The sequence below is a fragment of the Dermacentor albipictus genome, chromosome 5 (assembly GCF_038994185.2).
Source record: "Dermacentor albipictus isolate Rhodes 1998 colony chromosome 5, USDA_Dalb.pri_finalv2, whole genome shotgun sequence".
NCBI classification, from domain to species: domain Eukaryota; kingdom Metazoa; phylum Arthropoda; class Arachnida; order Ixodida; family Ixodidae; genus Dermacentor; species Dermacentor albipictus.
Genome location: NC_091825.1, coordinates 144,640,678 through 144,662,945, shown reverse-complemented (window position 1 = coordinate 144,662,945; position 22,268 = coordinate 144,640,678). Strand labels below are relative to the sequence as shown.

Sequence of the window (22,268 nt, the reverse complement as noted above, 5' to 3'; positions counted from 1 at the left end):
AAAAGGACGGGACGGATAAGGAAGCGGCTGCAAAGGTGCGGCAGTGTAAGTGAGGACCGACTTTTGGCGCTGGCAGTCGATGCAGCAGCGGACGTACTTGCGAACGAACTTGCACATGCCAGGCCAGTAATACCGGAGCCTAAGGCGGGTGTAGGTCTTTAACACGCCACCGTGTGCACATTGGGGATCCGTGTGAAACGATGCGCATAAATCAGCCTGCAGATGACGCGATATTACGAGGAGCCATCGCCGACCCTCGGAGACATAGTTGCCACGGTAGAGGGGTTGGTGGCGAACATCAAAGTGATGCGCTTGCCGTGGCAGCGTCCTAAATGCTGTTACAGTTGCAGGATCAGCGAGAAACGCCGAAAGCGAAGAAATCCACGGGTCTTTGCTCTGCTCAGAGCGCATGTGGTGGCAGGTGCTGACAGGACAAAGTTGAGTGGGCAAAGACTGTTAGCGTCAGGTGAAATGTGCGAGCGGGAGAGAGCGTGGGCATCGGTATGGTTGCGTCCAGAGCGGCACACGACACGGACGTTGTACTCTGGCCAGCGTGCGAGGTGGCCAGATGGGCCTTTCAATGAGGAGAACCAGCACAGTGCATGGTGGTTCGTTACTACATGAAATTCGTGGCCGTATAAATAAGGTCGAAATTTCGTAAGGGCCCACAGTATGGCTAAACACTCCTTTTCTGAAACAGAGTAGTTAAGCTCCGATTTTGTCAGCGTGTGGCTAGCATAAGCAACGACGTATTTCTCAAGACCACGTTTGCGTTGGGCAAGAACTGCCCCAAGGCCGACTCCACTAGCATCTGCATGGACCTCAGTTGGGGCAGCGGGATCAAAATGTCGCAGAATAGCAGGAGAGGTGGGCAGACGGCGAAGGGGTTGTGAACGCGTCATCGCATGATTTCGACCAGGCGGATAGGGCGTTGTCTCCAGCCAGCAGTTGATTCAAAGGGGCGATAGGAGCAGAGACCGATGAAACTGCGTAGTGTCTTCAGGTTTGGGGGTTTGGGGAACTCCGCAACTGCACGGAGTTTTGCAGGATCCGAAAGCACGCCTTCTTTGGGTACGACGTGGCCAGAATTTTTTTATGGTAAGCTGCAGGCCAGCCTTAGTAAGGCCGCTTAATACCTCTTAGTCGTTGGAGATGAGTCGGGAAATCAGGTGAGAAGACAACGACATCATCTAGGTAGCACAAACACGTATGCCACTTGAGACAACGCAAGATGCTGTCCATCATACGCTCGAAAGTAGCGGGCGCATTACATAGGCCGAATGGTATGAGATTAAATTTGTATAATCCGTCCGGTGTGACGAAAGTGGTTTTCGAGTGGTCAGCCTCTGCCATGGGGACTTGCCAATATCCAGACCGCAAATCCAAAGAGGAAAAGAACTCGGCACCTTGCAAACAGTCAAGAGCATCGTCTATGCACGGTAGGGGATAACGTCCGTGCGCGTAATTTTGTTAAGGTGTCTGTAACCTACGCAGGAGCGAATAGAACCATATTTCTTTTTTACGAGGACGATTGGTGATGACCACGGGCTGTGGGACGGCTGAATCACGCCACGCCGAAGCATATCGCTCACTTGTTCGTCGATGACACGGCGTTCAGAAGCTGAGACACTGTAAGGAAGCTGCAGGAGTGGGGCGTGCGAACCGGTGTTGATACTTTGCCATACTGCGGTGGTGCGGTCCAGATAAAGTTCATGGCAGTCGAAGGAGGCGGTACATTCGCGTAGCAAGCTGAAAAGTTGCGCGCGTTGTGTGGTTGTCAGACCACCGGAGATTGACGGATGGAAGCACTCCAACGGCGGTCGATTGGCACTGTCCAGGGAGGCGAGGGATGTCGAATGTGCGTCGTCGGGAGCATTGAAGAGCATTGAAGAATCCACAGTTTGCACGTAACCGATGCACTCTCCGCGATGCAAAGTAATCGGCAGAAAATACACATTGCACACACACATGACACCACGGCCAGCACTGAGAGCAGTGACGGCAAAGGCCAACGGAAGGGAATGGTGACGGACGGAGAAGTCACATGGTGTGAATAGCAGGGTTGCGTCACGTTCTGATGGGCAAGATGCGGAGACGACGGTGGCTGACTGAGGAGTGATATCAGCAACTTCGGCCACATGCATTCGTGTAGACGTCACAGGATCTTGGTCCATGGCTGCATCGGCAAGAAAACACAACACCACCTCGGCGCGGGCACAGTCAATGATGGGATTGTTTGACGAAAGGAAATCGCAGCGTAGGATAACATCGCGGGAGCAGGACGGCAGCGCAACTAATTCAATGATATGAAGCGACTCCTCGATGACAACACGTGCAGTGCAGGCTCCCAATGGTTCGACAGGCTGTGCGCTCGCAGTACTCACACTCCGGAAAGTGTCGTCATTACTTTTCCTATTCGTCAGCAAAGTCCTGCGCGTAACGCCGAAATTGCTGCGCCCGTATCGACCAGTGCGAATGTTCGAATCCCTTCGACGTATACCTCAATGACGCTGCAGGGGTTGTTTCGAGGCCTTTGGCAAATCGAAGCGGACGCAGTTCTCGCCTCGGGAACTGCGACACTTAGTTTCCCTGAGATAGAGGGCATGGCCGGCGTCTCATTGGTGAGTTATAGCGGCGGTGTGGGGATGGGGAACGACGAGCATGGTTGAGTACAGGGGTTTCATCCGGTGGCACAGGAGATTGCAGTTGTCGAGGGGCGTAAGTGCTCTTGGGTCGGCGCTTCTCATACATTTGCAGCATACGGTGTCGACAAAAGTGGGCAACGTGTCCCGGAATACCACTAGGTAACAGATTGGGTGGTTGTCCGCGGAGCGCCAAGGATTTGGCTGACGTGCAGGCGGTGAGAAGGAAATTGGGGCGTTCGCGCGACAGCTTGGAGAGGTGGACGTGAAGCGAAGGGCGGCCGTGCATAGACGTCAGCGTACGTCAGGGGCGCCGCGACGGTAGGCGGTTGAATAACAGCTGGCAGGCATTCGGCGACTTGCTCCTTAATGACGCTCCGTAGCCCCGGTTCAATGGAGAGTATGGTTGCGTGTTCGTAAAGGGCACAAGGGAAAGCTGCCGAGCAACTTCTTCTGATACGAATTCTTTTATCTGGTGCATTAGAGGCGACTCGTCAACATCTAGCGTCAGACTTGAGACAGCGGCGACTTCTGAGGACGGATGTCGTGTGACTACTCACTGCCTTCGAAGTTCGTCGTAACACTGGCACAGCGGAATGATCACAGACAACGCGCGGTCGGGTTTTGGGCGACCAACATTTGAAAGGCCTTGTCCTCAATTCCCTTGAGGATATGCCTGATCTTGTCAGCTTCTGGTATCGTTGCGTCGACTCTGTTGCACAGAACAACGACGTCTTCGATGTAGCTGGTGAAATTCTCACCTGGTTGCCGGGCGGGCCCGCAGGACGACCAAAGACTTCTGTGAAGTTGGTCTTGAACGCCGACCACGTCGGTATGTCGGATTAGTGGTTACAATACCACAAATGTGCAACGTTGCTCAAGTAGAAAATTACGTTGTTGAGCTTTGCCGTATCGTCTTAGTGATTATGCGCGCTGACTCGGTCGTACGAGGCGAGCCAGTCCTCGGCGTCCTGATCACCGGTACCCGCAAATATAGCAGGATCCTACTGAAGCTGGACGCCAGGACAAATGACAGTTGGTGCAGTGACTGCAGCTTGTTGAGCTGGATCGTCAGGCATGGTTCGAGAAGGCCGGGCAGTATCGTCCGGCATGGGCCGAGATGGTTAACTGAAGGGTTCATCTTCGAAGTTCCAGCATTGATGCAATCGTACCCCGCACCTCCACCAAATGTCAAGGTGTTTATTGACAGGGTACGCGAGGAGAAAGATGTCGAACTCGGTGCGGTAGCCAAAAAACCCGGCGAGCAGTCCGAACCGGCCCCGTGCGTAAAGCGTTGGTGATGCGCCTGACTGACCGGCACTGCCTTACATTTCATACGCTGGAGACGCGCCGGGTTAACCGGCGCTTCTTCTTCGTTACAGTTCTAATACCTTTAGGTGAAGTTGTACATTTCTATCTATTTTTCTTTCTCTGTGCATCAGTACTGAAAACTGCATGTTGAATAAATTGTTGATTGATTTATTGATTGACTATGGGCCGGTTCTGCATCAGGCTTTGTTGTTCTGAGATAACTTCCGAAGTTCAAACACTCTTGGTTTTTGCACACTATTAGGTGCGTCGTTGTTGTTGTTGTTATCCTGAGTGGCCGTGGCACATACCCACAGTGGGGCATTGGCCAAGAATCGGGCGGTTTAATTAGGTGCCTAAAATAATAATGATAACAAGGGAGTTAACAATTTGGGCGTGTGAGTTTAAAAGTAAACGTTTTGCGTTTGGAGAAAAAAGGAAATAATCAGATGAAAACCGGGTATAAGATAATAATAATAATAACAATAATAATTAATAAAAGATAAGAAATAAAAGAAAGCTATGGTTGGGAGGGAGAACGATCAATCTAACATGGAAATCGATTAGTTTCGATGAGGTAATTTTGGATCGCCAAGCAAACATTTCTGTGGCTGAACCCAACAATGGAGGCTCCAAAAGATAGGATCACAGGCACTGATAAAGTCAGACCAATAGAGCGAAGCGGGATTTCGAGTAGTCCTTTTCTTATAATAGAAAAACGTCTGCAAGACAACAAGAAATGATCTATTGTCTCCGCTTCGCCACAGAATGAGCATAATGGTGAGGGGACCAGACCAGACCTGTGGAGGTAGAAGTTCAATGCAGGTATACGGCAGCGCAGCTTCGTGATGGACACTTCAATTTTCCGTGTTCGGCAAAAATTTCTGTTCCAAGGGTGCAGGATATGTCCGTAATCCACAGAGTTAGTAATTGCGGAGCCTGATATTGACTGTATAATGATACTCCTGCGAAATCTAGCTGCAGTTACATAAGCAGTCAAAGGGCAGCAAGGAAGAATCGGGCCACTTATCGATGCCTTGGCTAGAGAGTCTGGAATTTCATTAATGATTAGTCCTTTATGGCCGGGCACCCAAATCAAACGCACGCTTCTCAAGTAACCAGGTACCAATGATTGAAATGTCCTCATCACGCGAGAATCACTAGAAGCAGTAAGGGATGAGCACAATGATAAAGAATCAGTAACTATCACGGCTGACGTAATCGATGGTCCTAATTTGCGTAATGCCAGCACCACGGCCATGAATTCGGCTAAAAAAATCGGTATGAAATCTGGCAGCCGAAGAGAAAATGTCCAATCGAGAATCGGGGAAAATATTCCTACACCTGACTTTTCTTCACATTTTGAAGCATCTGTAGCAATTACAACGTTTGTTTGAAGGTTTTTCAGGTGATCTTGTAATATACCGTCTAGGATACGGTGTGGCAGTAATTTTGCGTCACTTTTTCTCTAAGGTTGTTTCGTCTTCTTTTCCTAATATTGTTATTTCTGTAACATGGATTTGCCGTGAAGTCACCACTTCAGAATTTTTTCCACCTAACCACGACATATTCCGCAGTGACCGGGACTTCAGTGGGCTTAAGCAAACAAGTGGCGGCAGACTGATAGCTACTGATAGTTCACTGAGATGTGTTTTCGTAAAGATTTAGAAAGTGTGCGTGAGTCGGCTTGGCTGTAAATCAGCCTATCGCGCTATGAAAAATGGTTAATTGGATCTGTATGTGTACTGCCGAATATTTATCATGTCTTGTTTCATGTGGGTACCTACTCTATTTAAAACATCATGTCTTCCCGTGGGAAGCACAGATTACTGCTGGTTCTTGGCGCTCTTGCCTCCACGTCCCTCTCCCTCGGTAAACCCAGGCCTTTACTCGATAAAGGGGTTTGGCGGCAGCTCCCGCGGGTCAACCTGCTCGAGCCCGGAACTTTTTTGCAAACGTTGGCCCTTCGAGGCGCATTCCCGACTCTAGCTCTAGTGTGCGCTCAAACTGAGCAGGTTTTTAGTCACCGTCACAGGAAAGATTTTCAAGAACAGAAAAAAAAACGTCCACTTTGTTCAAACAAATACGGTAGTCTTGAAGGACACTTCAGCAGACTAAACTTAGTGTTGTTTTTTGGTCTCCCTTTCAGTTGTTGCAGACAGCGAATCCGTTTCAGTGTACGTTTGATGCTTACCCGAGTGGCCACAATACCCTCCTTTGGTCACATTACGAGTACGTCAAGCTAAACCTAGCATGTTGCGGCTGACTCTCCCAAGGCGCGGTGGACGCATTGGGCGAGTCCGTCGGCCGCATCGTCGAGGCCCTGCACAGACGTTATATGCTCGGCAACAGCTTCATCGTGTTCACCAGTGACAACGGTGGCATGCTGTGGGAAACGTTCTCGAACACTGGCTCCAACTGGCCGCTGCGGGCTGTCAAGGGCACGCGGTGGGAATGCGGAATCCGTGCGCCGGCGCTTGTGTGGAGCTCGCTACTCGAGCGTGGTTCCCGGGTGGTCATGCCCTGACCAGTGCATTTGGTCGACTGGCTGCCCACTCTGTACTCGGCTGCCGGTGAGTGTCGACTCCAGAAAGGTACCGCTAGAAGGAAGCGCCGAATCAGATTACAGTAGACAACGCTTTTTTGTTTGAAAGCTCTATCTGGGATTTATTTGCTGCCAAAAGAGCCGGGGAGCCTGCCGTAAATAGTCTGGTAATTAACAGGAAGCTAACGTGCTGTTTCGGGTAACGAAGGACTTAAGAAAGTTAAAAGAGCACGAACGCTTCGATTACCGGGACACGTGAATTATTAACAAGGGGAAGGTACGTATGAAAGTGTGACATGGAAAATACTCAAGAAGCTTTTAGGCCTGAAATAACCGTGTAAGCTAGAAGCGTTTAAGAGCCTTAACGTCTGCGCAATAACGATTCATCTTGATCAGGTGGCCGCATCAGTCGCCTATAGGCGCCATTGACGGCCTCGACCAGGGCCAGCCCTGTCTAATGCGAAATCCGAAGGTGCCATGATGAGGCCTCGCAATGAATTCCTGTAAGCACTTACTCCGCTTGTGGGCTGTCGTTCTACCAGCACGGTGACCACAAACTCGTATCGCAGATCGGATGTCCCAAGTGCAGGGTCCCTTTGGCGACGATACACCCCAGCAACACATCCACACACCAGGCGGCATGCCCGAGTTTGAAAGCGAGGAGGCCGCGGTGCAGCACTTAGGCCGGCTGATGAAGTCGTCGCAAACCTGGAAGACCCCGAGGAAGGTGGTCGACCGCGGAGGTGGTTTGGTGGTGTCATCCGGCTAGCGTCAGAAGGTCGCGGTGCGGTGCTTGTGGCAGGATCCCTCTCTGTCGGGTATTGAAGTGCACGGCGAGGGCCGATACCTGTTCGACACACAACGTGATCCATGTGAACTCAACAACCTGGCGTCCAGAAAGCCGTTGGCAAGAGCGGATTACGGAATGCTGAATTGTTGGGAAGGTTGGTTTGTTGAAAGACGAAATTCTTGAGTAAGTATGTCAAAGTCGTTTATTAAGACGGCTCACAACCTTCATTGGGTAGATCAAAGGGGGCTTGGCATCTGTGGCTCCGGATTTGACAAACACGCTTCAACACGAAGTTCCCTTCTCGACCTTCGACTATGAGGATGTGCCGCCCCTGGAATGAACTAGACACTGCGCTTCAACAACGCTCTTTGGCTATTTATTCTACAGCGAGTTGCTTGAGAAACAACCGCTAAAATGCCAGTGATTGGACTACCTGCAGTGAGTTGATGGTTACGAAATGTTAGCCTAGGAGGTTTGTGTACGTGGCAGAAGCGCAGTGACCACGTCAGTCGAACATGGGGAGAGCTGCAATCGGTCTAATGACGTTTTACTTTTATTCTAATTGCAGCAAGTATACTTGTGTATCAGCTCTTGGGCGAAACCTGGCTAGCGCGGTCGAGCGACGCAATAGTTTGGAGTCGTACAAGAGGCACTGTGGTTTATTCTTTACAGCGTATATATATATATATATATATATATATATATATATATATATATATATTCATACAAGGCATACTTCTGTGCCAAATGCATGATTGAATTTTGGGTAGCTGCATTTTGAAGCGTCACTTAAGCGACGTCAGCTAGTCGCAACTTTTCAATAATGTGATTGAAATTATTATATGAAAATTCAAGGCTATCTTCAAATTCCGCGGCGTCGCGTCTGATTCTCTGATGTCGTTCTCGCATACTAGTCATGCACAAATATGCTGTGTCTCTGCGATTTGCATCATGTTGCCGATTCGTACCTGAATCTGTGGTCTTAACATTGTGGATGTAAATCGTCCTCTCGCAACGTATGCGCTACATTACCCCCAAAATATATGGTTCGGCGTGCAGGTTCACGATAGAGATCTCGGAGGCACATCGCTTCTCTTGTGAGACGCACCGCGTTTGCTAGGTGTAGCTACCGCGACCGCTCGATAAAAAAACATTGAAGGCAGAAGCGCGCTGTGCGTTTATATTGCGCTACCGTGGTCGTTACACTGCTACACGTCATGCCTTTTGCTTGAGGCGCTCAAGCGGCACTTCTACGTCGCCGCGGCAGTTTCAGTGATCACATATAAATTAAAGCACCGGAAACAGCCCAGGAAAGATCAGAAGCGGATTGAGGGTAGCCTCCTTCAGGGTGACTCCGGAGCGGTGCTAAGGGAGGTAGAGTGGGGCTCAATACTGTCTGTTATGTCTCGGTGGAGTGGTGTGGCTCCCGCTCTGGATCAGTCAGTGAGCGTGGTGGAAAAACTGCGAGAGCAAGTGGATATTCGCGTTTTAAGATGGGCATTATACTGAAGGCGTGTGCTGGTCAGAGGAAACTTTGGCGGATTTCTTCTGCTTCGGGTCAGTACGGTCAGCAGACCCTTTTCTCTGCTGCTTGGTGTTCGAACCTTCCTCCCCGCTTCCCTGGCGCATTTTTGACGCATTTTGCTCTCGCCGTCGTAGTCGATTCTCGTTGCCCCAGTTCTCGCCGATATAACTCTCGGTACCGTAAGGACGCTGCGTGCGCACCCCGCAGGTTGTGGCAAAGCTCTCCAGGAAACTGAAACCGTACACGGCAGCTGCGGTGTCACCACTGAAGATGAAGGTCGACCCGACGGGCCTGCGCTATGCGAACGACTGCGTCTGGGCACCGCGGAAAGACGTAGCGCAGACGGCAAATCGTAGCTGCCCCGGCACGTGACGTTACCGATCCCCACGGATTCCCGTAGTTAGTTTCTGCAAACCAAGTCGCACGGTTCGTACACCTCCTTGAAATCCTTGGAAACTCTTTAATTTAGAAAAAGAGATTGAAGGGCCCTGAGAGCTCCTTGAAAATAAATGTACTTCTTGAATAACTTTGGTTGTATTTCCTACGTATAGCCTTTGCAGTTCATGTCGTGTGCTGGCAAGCTCATGGAGCACGTTATCCTCACACGTCTAACTAATTACATGGAAGATAATGGCCTTTTCCCGCACACCGTGATTGGGTTTAGACCAAAACTGTCTACACAAGACATTATGTCGACAATCAAACACCAAATAATAGACGCGGCACCACAAACACTAGATACAAAAGTAATCCTTGGTCTTGCTCTTACGAAGGCCTTTGATAATATCACCCACAGGGCTATCTTAGAAAACTAACAAGGCCTAGGAGTGGGGCAACGAACCCACGCGTATGCTAAAGACTTTCTCTCTGACCGTATTGGGCAAATCACAATCGGTGAAGTGAAATCCAAAGACGTAAAACTGGGAAGCCGGGGCACACCACAAGGATCAGTCTTATCTCCCTTTCTTTTCAATGTAGCTATGATTGGCCTGCCAGCAGAACTAGAAAATATAGAAGAATTACAGCATAGCCTGTACGCCGATGATATCACCCTTTGGGTAACATGTGGAAGTTATTGGCAGATTGAGGAAATCCTCCAAACAGCCATACATACGGTTGAGAAATATGTCCTGGATAAAGGATTGAGATGCTCGCCGCAAAAATCAGAATTACGTCTATACCGACCGACACGCAGGGGCCGTAAGAGTTCTACGGATAAACCATACATCACGCTTTTTGTAAATGGCAACCAAATACCTATTGTCGACAGCATTAGAGTCCTCGGACTTCACGTATCAGCGAACTGTCACAACGGGGAAACAATCAGAATACTAGAAAACAGCGCACAACAAACAATGAGACTAATTAAGAGAATAGCAAATCGCCATTATGGGATGAAAGAGAACAATCTGGTACGACTAGTCCAGGCTTTTGTCATCAGGCGCATAGTATATGTAACCCCTTACCTAAATCTCCAAGTAGCAGAAAAGACAAAAATTGAAGGCATCATTAGACGATCATTCAAACAAGCCATAGGTTTGCCGATAAACACATAGAACGACAGGCTCCTAGCCTTAGGTGTCCACAATACGCTCGAAAAATTCACAGAAGCCCATACGATAGCGCAATATGAAAGACTCTCACAAACACCTACTGGCAGGCACTGTTACGAACTTGTACCGCTGCACCACGATTACGGCTTTGTGGTCCCGTAGCGCTCGTCACCCGTTTCGTGACAGAGCGTTGGTAGCGAAGACTCCGAGCCAGGCGTCGATGAGAATAACAAAAGGGACTTTATACATTATATACAGGTTATCATACAGGACATGAACGGGTCGGCACTGGGGCCGAGTGCTCACAACAAACGCGATTGTTCTCGCACGGCGACGTCCGGCGAAAACGCGTGACACCTCTCACCCCAGTCGGGAGCGACACTGTCTCCCGGTGGGTCGGCGGATCCTGTTTTTCAGGCAGCGCGTCGCTGCTTTTATAATCCCCGAGGAACCATTGTCACTCAAACGGCCCAATACAAAGTCAGCACACGACGGTCGTCCGAGGGGTCCAACCAGCGACCGCGCTGGCCACCCGGTTCAAAGTTCGCGCGCGCGGAGACCTCCATGCAAAAGGAGGTGCGGCGCCGGGCTGTCTGGCACACGCTGACACGTCTAAACACGTCGCCTGCCGATGCTTCTCCCGCAGGACACCGCTGCCTGACGGCTCAGCATCTTGACTTGTGAAGGGAGAATTAGGGCGCTCGCAGGATAGATTCTGCATCTTGCAGATTCGGAATCCGGGCTTGTGGTAATGGCACAACAGCATCCCCGCCCTCAGATAAGGCGCCGGGAAGACGAGCTGCCTCCACGTGGCTCGGATGCCGGGCGCGCACGTTCGTCAGGCTCGTCCAAGTTCACGTCCAGTGTCGGGACGCCAGGTAACTTCACGTGCCCAGGTCCGACTCGCCAGGACAGGAGCTCTGCTCACCGCGTCGTCGCCAAGGCACCTTGACCCGCTCCGCTCGGGTCGTTCCTAAGACCTTGCTTCTCGCCACTGGTCCCGCTTGGTCGTTCTGCAGCTTGCAAAACCGACCGGCAAAAGGCAACACCCAACACGAACAAGTGCCCTCTGTCTCCCGTCAAACACCAGACAAGGCCATAATCCAAATCAACCTAACTAAATCGCTATCCCCTTTTGCTCCCGCTGCAACAAGAGGCAGGTGTACGATCTAGCACACAAGGCTCAAACAATCAGTTTTCAAATTAACAACACACCAAAATAGAAACAATTAATAATCAGCAATAATAATTACAAATAGAATGGTCCCCTTGAAATCGCTTTGGACCGAAAACATACTACCGAGGAAGCAAATGAGGTCATTCATTTTTACCCCGATCTCCCTGTGAACAGGACAGGTCGTCGCGAAGTAAGAGAAGGTAAGTAACGAGCAGGAACGAGTAGGCCACTGAAAGAAGCGAGGCCTAGAATGCACGACTTAGAGCATCAGCGTTCGCGTTCAACCTTCCCTTCTTATAACGGACAACGAGGCTGTGCTGCTGTAGGGTCATGCTCCATCTCAGCAAACGGCCGCTTTTAGAGGACATGCTACTTAACCAAGTTAGAGGGCAATGGTCTGTTTCCACAACAAACTTAGAACCGGAGACATAACAAGCCAGCTTCTGAACGGCCCACACAACGCAGGCGCACTCTTTCTCAGAGGTGCTGTATGCCTCTTCTCTACAACTTAGTTTGCGACTTAAATACAAAATTGGTCGTTCATGACCACTAGCATCTTCCTGGCATAGTACCGCTCCCATGCCGCGATCACTCCCGTCGCATTGAATGACGAAACCTTTCGAAAAGTCTGGTGCCGTCAGAACCGGCTTATGGCTTAATGCTCGCTTCAGCATTTGGAACGCATTTTCTTTCTTTGAGTCCCACGTCACCTTAACGGGCTCCGACTTCCGAAGTGCGTCGGTTAGCGGGCTGGCAAGGTCAGAGTAGTCTCTCACATAGTGTTGGTAATATCCAGCTAAACCTAAAAAGGCCCGTATATCCGTCTTCGTGGTTGGCCGGGGATAGTTCAAAATAGCAGCTACTTTGATGTCGGACGGTCTACGCCGGCCGCGCCCCACCACATGGCCCAAATAAGTCACTTCACCGCAACCTAGGTGACATTTAGCTGGTTTCACAGTAAGACCTGTCTCTTTCAACCGGCTCAACACGACTCGCAAGTGCTCCAGATGTGATTCCCAAGTGTCCGAAAATATGGCAACATCATCGAGGTACGGCAATGCGAACTCGCCTAAACCATGAAGCACTCTGTCCATCAGGCTAGAGAAACAATACGGCGCGTTTTTGAGGCCGAAGCTCAACATGAGTGGCCGGAATGTTCCAAGCGGGGAAACGAAGGCGGCATAGCGGCTAGCCCGTTCCGTAAGGGGTACTTGCCAATAGCCTCTCACGAGATCCAGGGTAGAGATATAATTTGCCTTCGACACTGTCTCTACCCTTTCTTCCAGGTTCGGTATAGGATATGTCTGATCCCGGGTTATCGCGTTCAGACGCCGATAATCGACACATGGCCTCGGATCTTTTCCTGGAGCCTGGACTAGTATCAAGGGCGACGTGTAGTCGCTCTCACTTGGTACTATAACCCCCAAGTCACGCATGCGCTGAATCTCCTCAGCCATGATTTTTTTCTGCACGGGCGAACAACGGTACGGTTTACTGCGGATCGGTTGATCAGAGGTTAACTCGATGTCATGCTCTAGGACCGTTGTTCTTCCGGGACGGCTCGAAAAAACCTCCCTAAACTCTGAAACGATTCCCTTTAAATCCTCCTTTTGGGCGGCACTTAGACGCGCTTCCAACGTCAGCTGTTCCACCATTAGCTCTATACCACATACCTTCATATCAGCCGTCGTCAGGATTTCGGCCCCTTCCTCATCGTCAGCATTTATCGTCATGCTTATAATCGCGCGACGCTGAATGTAGGGTTTCATCAAGTTACTGTGGTAAATTTTGTTGGGCCGTTTCCCTAATTTAACTTCGTAGTTGGTATCGGAAAGCTTAGTTACAACCTTTGCGGGCCCCTCCCAATGAACCTCGAGCTTGTTTTTTTTCGACGGTCGCAGCAACATCACTTGGCTACCTTCTTCGAAGGTGCGTTTTTTTGCTGACTTGTCGTAGTATTCCTTTGACAAGGTTTTCGCCGCCTTCATGTGGCTCTCTACAAGATCTTTGGTTTTCCCGAGCCTCTGGAGGAGGTCGAGGACGTACGAGACTACATTTGGGTCGTCGTCACTGCCTTCCCAAGACTCTCGCAGCATGCGCAACGGAGTTCTTAGGCTCCGGCCATATACAAGCTCCGCGGGGCTAAAGCCGGTGCTCTCATGGGGAGCCGATCTCAAGGCGAACATAGCGGCGGGAATGCAGGCCTCCCAGTCACAGTGACGCTCAAAGCACAGGGCTCTCAATATTCGCTTCAGCACCGAGTGCATCCGCTCTACTGGGTTAGATTGCGGGTGATAGATGGAACTGTGCACTACTTTAATGCCGCATCTTTCCAAAAAAGTAGAAGTTAGGCAGCTAGTAAAGACGCTGACATTGTCGCACTGAATCTCGGAAGGGAACCCGACGCGTGCGAACATTGAGAGCAGAGCGTCCACGACCTGGGAGGAATTTAGCTCCTTAAGAGGTACTGCCTCGGGGAACTTGGTCGCGACACACAGGGCGGTCAGAACATACCTACAACCGTTCGTTGATTCTGGCAGAGGGCCTACAATATCGATTACTAGTCGCCGAAAAGGTTCGGATATGACTGGCACCAACTTCATCGGTGCCTTCCACTTGTCAGTGGATTTGCCGATTCTCTGGCAGGTGTCGCAAGAGCGCAGGAATTGTTCGACATCCTTCCAACAATACGGCCAATAAAACTCCTGAGCCATTCTAGCCTTGGTCTTTTTCAAGCCAAGATGCCCTGCCCACGCATTTTCGTGCGCGAGTTCCAGTAACTGTCGGCGATATTTCCGAGGAATCAGAATCTGTTCATATTTGCGACCCTGCTTATCTGTGTAGCGGCGGTACAATAAGCCAGATTCCTCGTAAAATGAAACCCTCTTTTTTTTCACTCCCAGTTTGACGCTCTTCATCAGATCGGCTATTGAACAATCTTCCTTTTGCTCGCGAATCAGAGTTTCTCTTTCAACTGCAGCCAGCTCCTGCCAGCTGGCGGAAATCGGAGCGAGTAGGGATCCTGCGTCGCCTAACTGCGGCGTCGTGTCCTTATCGCGGCTAGCACGGGACGCGTCACTCCCAGTCACTTCCAGGACACGCTCGACCAGGCCAGCCTCCGAGCTCTGCCTCTCCCGTGCCTGCTCGCCACTCAAGTTACCCTGATCAGTCCGTGTGCCGCACCGCTGTTCGCTCACCGACTCAAAGTCAAGTTCCCTCGACAGCTGGCGCGCTTTGGATCGCGTGAGGGCCATGTACGCCACGTCGGCAAAGAATGATTTGCCCTGATCCTTCAGCAGCTGCTCCGAGCTATTTGAGAAGAGGTAGGGAAAGTGCTCCGGGAGGGCGGCAGACACAGCGGCTTCTGTGTTAAGTTTCCCAAACTCTCCTTCAATGGTAACCGTTGCGATCGGTAAACAGACACTCTCCTCCTCGGCCACTTGCCGTATCCAAGCGCACTCTCCCGTAAAATCACTCGAGGAGACGAAAGACGGGTGGACAACGTCCATAGTTGCTGCAGAGTCTCGAAGTGCTCGGCACTTCTTGCCGTTTACCTTAATTTCCCGCATATATGGCTCCAATAGTCGTATGTTTTTGTTAGTTTCCCGTATTGTCGCAAAAGCAATTTTCTCTGGGCAGCTCGCTGCGATGTGCCCTTGCTTTTTGCAATTGTAGCAAGTTAACGGCTTCCGTTTTTCAAAAGAACGCGTCGTATCGTTTCGCTGCTTGGGACCATCGTTAGCATTCTGAGATGCATTCTGTCCTTCCCTTACAGTTTCTTTGGTAAGAGACTCATCTTTCCGAAACTCGCGACGCGTGATTTGCTTCCGTTCGTCGGACTTCCCGGAAAACCCATCTCTTCTATCAGCTTTTTCTACGCGCACTGCCTTGCTGTGCAAGCTGCGGCGGGTGTAATACTCTTCCGCTAACTCTGCTGCCTTGTTTAGCTTAACCTCCTTTAGCCTATCTTGCAGCCAGAGCCGGACATCCTCATCAATGCAACGGTAGAACTGCTCCAACGCGATGCATTCGACAATTTTGTCGCGGTCGTCGTAAACCTCTTCGCCCTTCAGCCATTCCACCAAGTCGGCTTTTAGACGAAACGCGAAGTCAACATTCGACTCCTTACCCTTTTTTGCATACCGGAACCTCTGCCGGAAAGCTTCGGGCGACAATTTGTACTTCCGCAGTAGCGCTTCCTTCACATCACTGTAGCTCTCAAACGCCTCTTTCGATAAGCAAGTTATTACGTCTGATGCCTCCCCAGGAAGCAAGGCTAACAGATTCTGTGCCCAAAGGGATCGCTCAATGCTATTCCGTTCACACACGTGCTCAAATTTCACGAGGTATTTGGCCATATCCTCTCCGACGACAAAGGGTGGAAGCTGATCTCGTATTCTTGGAACATTAGAAGTAAGACTAGGCGCCGGCGAGTTATTTCGGATCTCCAACTCTTTCATTTTAAGCTCGTGCTCACGTCGCTCCCTCTCTCTCCTTTCCTCCTTTTCCTCCTCGCGAAGTTCCTTTTCTCTCCTTTCCTCCCTTTCCCGACGTTCATTTTCTTTCCTTTCCTGCTCACAACGTTCCTTCTCCTCCCTTTCCCGACGTTCATTGATATCCGCCCAGGCCTCAGCGGCTTCCTCAGCCGTTACGTCCCCAGTCCTCATGACCTCAAGGATCGCATTCTTTCTTTTAGTTGAGCCCAACTCAATGCCCAACTCCTCACAAATTTGGAGAAGTTCCTTGACCTTGTACTTCTCCATCGTTCACACTGTCCTCCTGCTGTTTACCCTTTTTGAATATACCTGCCGTACGCTACTATAACACTACTAGTAAGACATATGCAAGTATTTCACACACTGCCCCGTTTTACCCCCTCAGCATCCCCTGGTTTTCAAAACACTCTTACTAGGCTTGAAACACACAAGGTTATCACAATGCAACACCAAATCCTTCCCTAAGCTACTATAACCTGTGTCAGAGAAAGTCTGGTGTTTGAGGTAAACTTCAGGCACTCACCGCGCCGAGGTAGCTGATGCCGGCCAATCCCGTAGCTGCCATCCAGTGTTACGAACTTGTACCGCTGCACCACGATTACGGCTTTGTGGTCCCGTAGCGCTCGTCACCCGTTTCGTGACAGAGCGTTGGTAGCGAAGACTCCGAGCCAGGCGTCGATGAGAATAACAAAAGGGACTTTATACATTATATACAGGTTATCATACAGGACATGAACGGGTCGGCACTGGGGCCGAGTGCTCACAACAAACGCGATTGTTCTCGCACGGCGACGTCCGGCGAAAACGCGTGACACCTCTCACCCCAGTCGGGAGCGACACTGTCTCCCGGTGGGTCGGCGGATCCTGTTTTTCAGGCAGCGCGTCGCTGCTTTTATAATCCCCGAGGAACCATTGTCACTCAAACGGCCCAATACAAAGTCAGCACACGACGGTCGTCCGAGGGGTCCAACCAGCGACCGCGCTGGCCACCCGGTTCAAAGTTCGCGCGCGCGGAGACCTCCATGCAAAAGGAGGTGCGGCGCCGGGCTGTCTGGCACACGCTGACACGTCTAAACACGTCGCCTGCCGATGCTTCTCCCGCAGGACACCGCTGCCTGACGGCTCAGCATCTTGACTTGTGAAGGGAGAATTAGGGCGCTCGCAGGATAGATTCTGCATCTTGCAGATTCGGAATCCGGGCTTGTGGTAATGGCACAACAGCACATACTTAACAAGCTTAGAGTAACATACGCATCACAGTATGGCACTAAAGTAGACATTCCCCACGACATAAGGAAGCAGCTTATTATTCCACCGCTACCCAAAAACATGCATCCCGAACACCACATGGAAAGGCGGGAGGAAAGGGCAAGGGCTATACAGAGGAGATTCCAACGCTCTCAGGACGTGGTGTACGTCGACGCGGCAGAGTACACGAATAATCAGAATATGTGTATCGTTGCAGTGAACTCGGAAGGTGAGCGTAAGGTCAGCGGATCTATTAAAACCAACAGAGCCGAGGTGGCTGAGAAATCGGCCATTGCTCTCGCAATGGCTTCCACACTGGCCACGATAATAATCAGTGATTCTAAAACCGCCATTTTAAATTACGCAAAGGGGCGCATTTCGCCGGAATCACAACGTATCCTGGTAAACTTCTGCGGTGAGCGGGTTGTCCATATCATATGGGCGCCTGCGCACTCCTCCCTTTCCGGCAATGAGGCGGCCGACACCGTGGCTCGAGGACTCACAAGCCGAGCCACCGGGGCGCCGCGGCTGGGGCTGACAGGGGACCGGATGGTTGGCTACAGGGAGATAACTAATCATTACAAATTAGGGAGGGTGCGTTTTTCTCCCGCCCACCCATCACTTAATAAGCAGCAGGCGGTGGCATGGCGCCTCCTTCAAACAAATACATATCCAAACCCGGAGACTTATAATCATTATTACCCAGACCAATACTCGGCCAATTGTAAACTTTGGCAAGATAGGGCGGACCTGGATCACATTATCTGGGCCTGCCGTCGAGCGCCCCGACAGGGCCAAAAAATTCAGGATCGGAAGCAGTGGGAGACCGTGTTACTCAGCTCGGGCCCCGAAGAACAACTTTTGGCTGTCCAGCAGGCCGAGGATGCCGCTAGAGCTCAAGGGCTTCTGGTCGCCATCTAGGCGGAGTTGGCCCCCCCACCAATCTGCCGGCTATATAAATAAAAGTTATTTCTCTCTCTCTCTCTTGAATAACTTGAAAACTGCGGTTGCGGGGCACAATTAAACATTCAGAGTAAAAAACTTCGCACAAGGGCTATGCCATGAACACTGCCTTTGGGGGAAACATGTAATCCCATGTTATATTCTTTTGAAAATGTGGCTATACGCTTTCAGTGTGGCATATCCATAGCCTCCAACGACTGGCTTCCTTAAATCACTGTTTCCACCGAAGAGCTAAACAAAGCCAGATCAATCGCCTTTCAGGTTTTCTTTTTTTTTTGTAGTGCAAGAAACACGAGGACGTAGAAGAGAAAATAGACACACACAGGCGCTAACTTCCAACATCAATTTTTATTCAGGGATGGACGCCACTTTGATACCCTCACATTTTCTCGTTTTGAAGCATGCGGCTACTGCCAAGATTAACAGAGCAAATGACAGTACAGCGCACTTGGAGACTAAGCAACAACTATTATGTTTAACGCAGGTTCTGGAATTCCAGCTCTTCTTTTTTTGATAGTGACAGGGAAGAATGGCTGACACAAGCTTTGCCAAACTCTTCAATATGAGCACTTTCAATGTTGAGCCAAGTGAATTCGCATTTGCTTCTCCTGATAATAACTGTATCTTCGAATCGCGGAACGCATGCGCATTTGTGACAATGAATTGCGAGGAAGCCAAACGGCGAAACCTTGCTAACTTTATTGCAGTGCTCTCTAAGCCTATCATTAATGCTCCTACCGGTTTGTCCTATGCAACTCTTTCCACAGGGAAATGGGATTCGGTAAATGACACAGGCCCTGCAGTTCACGTGCCAGAGTTCATACATGGTCGTAATTGGAGTCTTGAGGACGCAGAAGCACTGGTCCGGCCAGACAACGCTCGGTGCAGCACCGTGCGTACAGTACGGATCAAATTAAGAGGGAATGTCTTAATTAGTGTTCCAGCAATGATTGCCACAAAAATGACACAGGGAAGCCTACAAATCGTACTTTCTTTTTTTTTATAGATGGCAACCCATCATACACCAATGCTTTCTTTAAGTAAGAGAAATTAGCGATGGAGTTAATTTTACTGGAACACTAATTTTTGTCAAGTCTTGCCCGCACTGTATGTGTAAGGCGATTTCCCGCTAGAGGGAAAAATTCAGTTGACCTAAACTGATGACCCGCCGTCCAGCTTTAATAAATGCGCTACTGTTGCCGGAAGAAAGGCTTCCGTAAGCGGGGAAATTGCTGAAAAGTGGCAGAAAAATGTTGCAACCAATTTAGTTTATGGAAAATAATCATAGGAACTCTACGTCAAGTGTAGCCGTGGATTGAAAATAAGCTCATCAAGCTGATTTCATTGCCTATGAACGCATGAACGCAGGTGCAGCGGAATAAATAAATATTTTTACACAACGTTCCCATACCGCATTGTTGGCGTAACGGACAATGTGTTGTTTTTTGTCCTCCGCCAATTATGACCGCGGCAAAGGCGAAGCTCGGTGCAATAAGAGGACCTCCGATTCCTGGCGTTGAGGCACTGCATGCCGTCCGTTTTTTGGGGCGGTTCAGAATAACGGCTAATGTCTAAGTTGCAGGTGGGCTGTCTTCAGTTAAAATTTTTCCTACGACGAAGTAATCTCTTGTCGAATGACAAACATGCAGTGGCACACCGTCAAGGTAGGAATCTGGGCTTCATATGTGCCGTCTCTCTACGTTGCAACCACGAGCAATTTTCTATACGAACGTGTGGTGATGAAGAAATAAGCACAACAGACGAAGTAATGCTCGTACGCACATGCCTAAATGGTTAATACAGAGGGTTAGTGTAAAGGCGAAGTGACAGAAAGCAAAGCGATGTAGATGCCAAGTCAGACGTGGATATGAGAAGATGGCGCCAGGTGTGCTAAATGAACGCATAGTTGATGAAAACGCAGAGAAGCGCTGCCGTGCAGGAGATAACTGAAATATGCGGCTGCCCGTTTCTCGGCGTGTCAAGTTCATTATTGCAGTACTTCACTCTTTTGAAAATACCTATAACAGTGGAAAAAAATGACAACAAAGAACAAAGAACAAAAACAATACGAAATAAATCTTAACCTTCTTTCAATTTCATTTCTACGATTACAAGGGTGCATGAGAGCGAAGCTACTCCTTATACGCTTGATTAGTCTTCGAACGGTTAGGAAAATAAAAAAAAAAGAAAAAGAACAAGAAGCGTATTTGTAGATTAACTCGAATGAAAGTCGCGTCGAGTATTGGGAGCCTGGATGCGCTTCGTTTGACCGATCGAGGAACCGGGTGCCTTGGAAGGCCATGCTCGCTGCCTGCAGACAGACCCCTGATGGTAGGGAAGCAGTTCGCTTGTGCTCTTATGGAACGAGATGGTTCTTTCGACAGCGCGCCTTCCCGTTGCCTCAGCGAAAGCCGCAGCAATACCGACACCATTACCGCTTCAGTTTTGCTACTGCGTGATCGGCTGTCGGAAACGCGACGGGGTGCTTGCTGACGCACTGTGCGACCCATTCCTGCTGAAAAATGTAGTACTGTAGAGGGAAGGCGTGGGCAATAGTTGGCTGCAAAAACAGTGACTGGCATATCAAGGAATGGAACCAATCTGCGTGACAAACTCCACGGATCGCTGATGTATAAGGACCGACTGTGTCGCCTGCCTTTAGCGATGCACGGCTTTCCTCGAGGATAAAATAATTCACACGCCCATCAGCGTTGTCCCGCTAACCTTCAAAGAAAGCACTTAAACCCAGGAACGTAGGCAAGAGTGAGTGCGTCGCTCGTTACAGTGTGACAAAGGGAGTAACGCCGCTTCCGGGCATAGTCAATTGTTCGCATGATATCAACACACATCCACCGCAACACCCACGCAAACTTGCGCCCAATCTATTGCCAACGTACCAAGAATAAAGGATGATGCGCACACTAGATATAATGCGCTGAAATTGTGGGGATGCGCCACTCTCCCGCGTCCTTTGATATGTTGTTTTCCCGCACAGGGGCCGCGGCGACGCGGCGAAGCCGGATTGTAGGGTAATACGAGAGCAGGATATTGCAGGCTACTGCAGGATAATGCGTGCAGGGTAATACGAGAGATGGCATGAGTGTTGCTCTGCTAACGTCACCTAACGGCGGGGTTAGGTGGCGTTAAAAAGGAGGCGGCTCTTCCTTTTTGACTCCGGCATGGCAAGCGGCGCGGATACTCCGCGCGTGCGCGGGTCCATGCTTCTGCGAGACCGTCTCGGGAGGCCTACACCGGAGTGGATAAACACGATTGTTGAAACGCGCCACCGTTCAAGTGACCGTACGCGCGAACGACCTGGCGTTGGTGTCCAGCATGGGGCGAGCATATTCGCTTGCTATCCAGTCGCGGCGAGTCAAACTTCCTAGATTTGTCGTGCGTGCATCGGCATGTGCTATCGATTATTCGGCTGGCTGTATGTTGGTTTATAAAAGGTGGAATAAATGCCCCTGTGATTGTTTGCACTACTGTGCTGTCGTTCCTTTGTCCCAAAAGCACGGGTGAGCACACCACAAAGCATGGATTACGGCTACTACATCGACAATATACGATTGTCTTAAGCTGAACGCTTCGTAACGGTCCACAGAGTAAGCGAGTAAGTAGCCATAATAGATCTCTTCTACGAGCTATTACAGAGTGAAGAACATATACGTTCCAAGCATTCTGCGCAGCAAGAACAAAATCTGTCGCATATCAGATAGTGACCGCACTCAGGAATTTTACCGAATCGAAAATATGACAAGCCGCTGCTTCAAAGTGTTAGCCAAATGAAGAACGAATAGTAAAATGCTCGGACATTGATTTAATTCATGAGCGGAAAGTTCGCCCAACAGGGAAACATTTCCAGCCCCGCTTCTAGTACAAGCACAACCTGCCGTGGTGACGTATAGTGGCTATGGCGCGGCGCTATTATTAGCCCTAAGGCGCGGGATCGAATCCTGGCCTTTCCTACATTGGGGTGAAACGCAGAAACGCCCGTGTGCTTTGCATTGGGCGCACTTTA

At 50.1% G+C, this 22,268-nt stretch overlaps 1 protein-coding gene across 2 annotated transcripts in view; it reads left to right on the top strand.

Annotated features, from left to right (window-relative positions):
* LOC135906318 (arylsulfatase B-like) overlaps nucleotides 1-22,268 on the top strand; it is a 194,007-nt gene that overhangs the window by 138,805 nt on the left and 32,934 nt on the right. The gene's annotated exons all lie outside the window — the stretch shown is intronic.